Here is a 6,470-nt window from a genome sequence, read left to right on the forward strand (position 1 = left end):
TTTATGTTTTTTTTTAATGAGTGGAGGTGGAAACCTTAAAAAGGCGTTTCTACGCTAAAACCACCCCCACTTTCCCGTCCATATCCCCGCGGGACTACCGTGAAGTATTACCTCGCAAGGAGGGCTCTCCGGACTCGATCCAGTTCCCGCAGCTTTTCCTGTATCGCAGTTCGTTTAACCTCCCTCTTTCGATCGCGAATAACGGACAATGGAACAACATGCGGGGTCCGGGTCTTCGGGTGCATTCGGGATAGTCCGGGAACTCATCCAATTCGAAGCGATGCAAGTACTTCCTGTATCCACCATATCCCATATGGAGCTGTGTTAAATGGAAGCCCGCATTCGTCCTCCTCCGGTACAAACAATGTGCCTCATTCACTAGAAGATCCAAAGGAATCATCGCCGCGATGACAAACTCTACCTCACTGGATACTGTCCTATATGAACTGCACACCCTCAGCGCAATTGATCGGTATGCCGAACTTACCCTTACCCACCGTGTTGTTCAGTGCTTTCGCTCAACCAGGAGCCGCATATAACAGGATGGACTTCACCATGCGATAAGCAGTCGACGACTAAATTTTGGCCCTCCAACATTAGATAGCTAGCCCTTGCTGCTTTGAGGCTCAACTTGGCATCGATCATTACCCTTAGGTATCTAATAATCGATTTTGAATAGATTATCAACCCGGACTTTGTCAGTATTATGTTTCGTGCGATTGGTAATAAAGATCGCCTCCATCCTATCGTCCGCCAGATCCAGTTTCACCATTTGGAGCCATGCTTTGATGGCATGAGTTGTTTCACTTACATACACTTCGACGTCCTGGGGGTGTTTCGCAACTACTATCACCGCCTATCGTCTTCAAAACCAATCAACCAATTGCCTCCTTTGTCACCCCGTCATACATTATGCTCCACAGCACACCCCAATACGGAGCCTTTGGGAATTCCTGCTATCACAACATCCTTCAAAAAAGTCTCTCCGAGAGGTAATCTCGATTATCCGCACACAATTTAGCCAGGGTGCCCTTAATCTAACCCCAGTTGGCCGAATTAAAAGCATTCCTGGCATCCAGCGTCAGCACCGCGCAGTACTTTCCAGCGGCCGATGCCTCCCGAGCCAGGTCCACGAACGTTGCTATTGCATCGACTGCGGACCGCGCTCTGCGAAACCCATACCGCCGCTTCGATAGATAACCTGCTAGCTCGACGAACGGAACGCCTTTCGTATATACCATAACCCTCAGCAACATCTTTTCCATAATGTCTTAAAACAGATAGAACGATATGAGGAGGGTGTCCCAAGTGGTTTTTGTCGCTTCGATAGCAGAACCAACCTCTGCCTATTCCACTGGGCGAGAGATACTTCTGTGTGGAGACGTTCAGGTGCTTGGAGGGTTATCTTCCGTCGAAGAATGACGGGATGTCGGGGGTGATTTTAACTTGGTCACGGCGTCCTGGGACAAGCCCAAAAGTCCCTAGAACCCTAGAAGTTTGCCTAACTCCGAGAACAGGGTTAAGTCGAACTGCATTCCCTGGCCTGTAATCACTTCGGCTGGAATTCCAAAGGGGGGGGGGGGATTCCCCCAATCAAGGACCTCAGCGCACAATTGGTGTCGGCCAAAGGTATTGCCTCAGGCCACCACGAAAAGGGGAAGCTCCCGAAATTTGTATTGGAGATTGTCCCTGAGACTCTGAAGCAGTGCGTTATTCTTATGTGCCTTGACGATTGCCGAAAAATCGACCGTGGCAGAAATTTTCACTTCTGAAATGCGTGACAAGCGTCTGGAACCACATTGTCCTTGCCGGCCACGTGCGACATTCAGTCTGGAGTAAACTGGCTATGAAGCTCAGATGCCGAAGTTGACGAGGGGACGCTTTATCGGTCTTCTGCTTAAAAGCGAAAGTAAAAGGCTTGTGGTCCGTAGACACTGGGAACCGTCTGCCTTTTTGGGGATATCAGAAGTATTTGATTGCCATGTACGCGGCTAATAGCTCTCGATCGTAGGTGCTGTAACTCCGTTAAGCTGTATTCAATTGCTTGGAAAAGAAACCCAACGGCTGCCAAATTTGATTCACCTTTTGGTGAAGGACAGCACTTACTGCGATGTCTAAAATATCGACGAATACGGGTAGCGATGCATCTGGTTGAGGAAATGCCAATAGTGTAGGGTCCGAGAGCTATCGTTTGGCTAACTCAAATGTGTGGACGGCCTCTGTAATCCATACAATCTCGCGCGAGCCTTTGGCCTTGGGTCCAGACAAGTAAGCGTTGAGGGTCGCTTGATGTACGGCTTTGGGCGGTAGAAGTTTAACATGCCCAAAACCCTTTGCAGATCCTTGACTGTTTTTGGTTGCGAAAAGTCTATGATGGCCTGAACCTTGCCTGGATCTAGGTGGATTCCCTCAGTGAAAATCGTGTGACCTAACAACTTTACATGTTGTTGAAGGAATTTGCATTTTTCAATGTTAACTATAAGATCGGCCTCAGGGAGACGCTGAAAAATGCACTCAAGATGTTCCAAATACTCAGATTCAGAGGAAGAAGCGACCAAAACATCATCCAAGTACATGAAAGAAAAGTTAAGGTTTCGCAGGACATAGTCGAAGAACCTCTGAAAAGTCATCCACATTTCTTCAAAAATAATAGAAAGACTTACGGTTGAGCAGGTGGTAAGTTTTCCCGAAGACCTGAACGAAGTTGTAGGGTCTACAAAAGACCTGTTTTGCAAATCTATCAGCAATCCATAGTGGCTCAAGGGGTCTGCGCCTAACATGGGACTGCTGATGTCTATTATAACAAAACGCCATGAAAACGTTCGTTGAATTCCACTTACCTAAGGGCGTGAGTGTGCATGGTTGAGGAGTTTGTCGCCACTAATTTGGTTTGTTGCGAAATCAACTTGTGATTCCGCGATACCGGGAGGACGAAAGAGTATGCGCCTGTGTCGTCTTGGTAATAACGCTTGCTCAAAGGATCATATATTGTTAGGCGATGTATAGCTGCGTTCTAGGTGGTCGCCGCCGGACCTTCCACTGAGTTTAGTTTCTTTGGCTGTGAACGTGCACGAGCTGATACACTTCTTTGCCTTGTCGGCAAAGATGCGATGGTACCAGCAAATTCCAGGGGTCCCCGACGCAAGACTACTCGATCGCCCATTTCGGTTGACGGACAGCGCAACATTGTTGCCTTTGTATGACATTGGGTAAATTTAACTTGAATTTTCGAGAATATAGTACCCTTTGAACCGTGTACGAGGAGCCTAGCGAAGAATCCTCCTAGATACACACCGGAGCGGAAAATCCAACAGCACCACGACCGAAGCGGAACTCTTGCGGCCTTATGTGTGTTACTATGATTGAAAAGGCAGACGATAACAGGTACCATGGGGGAGAGGGGTTTGAAGCACACAATGAGGGTGGCGAGCATCGTTTTTTCTGACACCCATGAATTTGCACTTACATACATGGTTCATCAAACGATTGTTTCATCTTCCCACATTTAATAGTGGGAATAGTAAAACGTAAATCGACTATATTCCCATAAAACGTCGATATTTTACCACCGTCACTGATTGCAAAGCCGTTCCCTATGAGACTATCGCATCTCACCATCGACCGTTGATTGCCGTCCTGCGAATCAAGCCACCGATAGAACAGCGTGAGGAACGAATTCGCCCGCCCCGCATTAAATGGAGGCCATTTCGCGAGAAGAAATCGCGATTACCAACCATTACGAATCGTGGAACCAAATTAAAGACACGATCACAAAGCCGCCTCTGCAATACTCAGGGTCACCAAGCCAGGTAAGCGGTACATCAACCGAAATACTTGGCTTTGGAATGATGATATTGAAATGAAGTTCTGTGAAAAGAAACGCCTCTATCACAAGTTTCTCGACGATAAAATGTTCGTTAGTTGCCATATTTATAAGAATGCTAATCGGGAAGCAAAGAAAGCGCTGTCACCCGTGCGGCCCATTACAAAAATCTTTACGATAAACTGAATACTTGGGATGGCGAGAGATACCTGTATCGACTGGTCTGAAGCCGACGTGAACACACACAGGATATCGAACACTTCTGTTGCGTTAATGACAAGAGCGGTACTTTCCTTATCGACCATCGAGCCGCGACGGATAGCTGGCGAGAATATTTCTAACAGATTTCAACTGAAGAACTTGTTCATCCTCCAATTCCCCAATCATTGCCGACATTTGGACCACCTGTCAGCGCAACTAAAGTCGAGTAAACACCTGGCGACATCGCATCTGAGCTCTTGATAGCGAAAAACTGTGACCCAATACTGTAGCTCAGAGAATTATTTAATGGAGTTACTCAGGAAGGTAGAACACCATCTGTCTGGTAAGAAAGTACGACAGTTTCAATGTGAAAAAAGAATGATAATCGTTAAAATAACCGTGAATCAAGCCGGATTTGTCAAGAACCGCAGAACTACTGACGCAATATGCGCTGCGCGGTTACTCATAGAGAAACACCGGAGGAAGCATCGCCCTCTTTATTTGCATTTCTGAATGTGGAGAAAGCGTTTGACCGTGTGCCACACGAACTCAATAACAAGACAACACTTAGTATCGGAAGAACTCGTGCACTGGGTCCAACTGCTCTACCAGGATCCGAAAAGTAAGTTCGAAGTGTGGCGGGTGTATCAAAACCACTTCATATCTATGCTGGTGTTCATCAAGGAAGCCTCCTCTCTCCACTCCTCTTAGTTCTTGTTAGGGACACTGTCACACTGGATATCCAACGTCCAAAGCCCTATACCCTGCTTTATTCAAATGATGTTTTCCTAGCGTCTAATAGCAAAAAAGATCCTGAGCAACTTGTCCAAAAATAGAATGATCGTCTCGTGTAACACGGTCTCAGATTGAATCTGAATAAAACTGAGTTTTTGACGAGCGATCCTCATGAAACATACACAATCACTGTCAGCGGCAGTGATCTGCCAGGACTCGGGTCAATGCTATCAACCAGTGGAGAACTGCGTTATAAAATTGCTTCACACATTAACGCAACCTAGATGAAGTGGCGTTTCACAACTGATGATTCCTCCATTATGACCGACGTATCAACGAACGTCTCAAATTTACCGCCATGTCGTCCGTCCTGTCACTTTCTATGGTTCTAAGTGTTGGTCGACTATAAAAAACTCTGAAGGCGTCTTGCGGTAATGAAGATGAAGATGTTGCGTTGGACTAGTGGCGGCGACACGTTTTGATTACATCCGAAATGAAGATATCCACGATCAATATGAGGTTGCACCGATCATGGAAAAAGTGTGAGAGAAGCGTCATCGATGGTATGTTCTTGTAATTCGCACTAAAGAGAATGCACTTGCCAAGATTGGCTTGAACAACGAAGTCGATGGTGAACGACTAAAAGGTCGGCCGAAACAACGGTGGCTTGATGCGGTGGATGGGGATTTAAGTCTTGCGATTGCTTTCAGATCAGGCATTTGATAGAACCAAATGGCGAAACCGATCACGACGAGCCGACCCCGCTTGTGAACGGAACAAAGGCTAAAGAAAAAGATGTTTGTTTTTAAATACGGCAACATCAATCTAAAATAATTCGAAATTTAATTTAATTTAACCAGAAATTCTTTATCCATTAGTAAGTGGATCGTCACCATGGTTGGGGGAATAACGTTTTAGCGACCTTCGCTTCTTCATTTACGATAGAGTGACGTCAACGACGAATTGCATCTCCAGCCCCTTCGAAATATTTCCAGGCTTAGCAGGGTTGGCGTAAAAAGTCCTTCAGTTATTTTGGATGTGACTACGTGAAAAACATTTTGAGAGCGAAGAAAAATGATGGTCTTCGACTCACACAACAGAGAGCAAATTGCAGCATCTTCAGTGCGCTCTCCCACAATAGAGCTGCGCACGGAGGATAGTGCATACAGGGGCGGAACCCCCGTATCCCCATACGGGGGTGAAGGGACTCGCACTGGTGAAGGGACTTCAGAGTGAATCCTACCTGCTAGTAACTTCTCCTACACCTTCCAAGGAACAGGCCAGGTCAGAGACGTGAACGGAACTGACTTGATGCTAGTTCGAGAGATCGAATCTATGCAACCTGGACACGGCAAACCAATTAAGGTGCTAAGTGGAAAACAGACGAATGCTCTGCCGCATGAGATGAGATGTTTCATGGATGAGAACATGGGAACTGCGGTACTTCCAAGTACGGCTTTTCTCAGAAAAATCAATCACGAGGGGATCGAGTCTCTGGCGGTACTGTGTGGGGGGGACACCCCGTCACACGCGGACTGCCGCATACGCTTCTATCATAACTGTTTTCCATAACACAATAGACTAAGTTTATGTCGAAAAACATAAAGATTGGTGAAATCAACCTGCAGCATGCCAAAGCTTCCTCCTACCTGTTGGCAGCGAGAATGACAAAGCTACAGGATTTCCCCTACACTTTTCTGGTGCAAGAACC

Source organism: Hermetia illucens, chromosome 1 (assembly GCF_905115235.1).
Source record: "Hermetia illucens chromosome 1, iHerIll2.2.curated.20191125, whole genome shotgun sequence".
Lineage (NCBI taxonomy): Eukaryota > Metazoa > Arthropoda > Insecta > Diptera > Stratiomyidae > Hermetia > Hermetia illucens.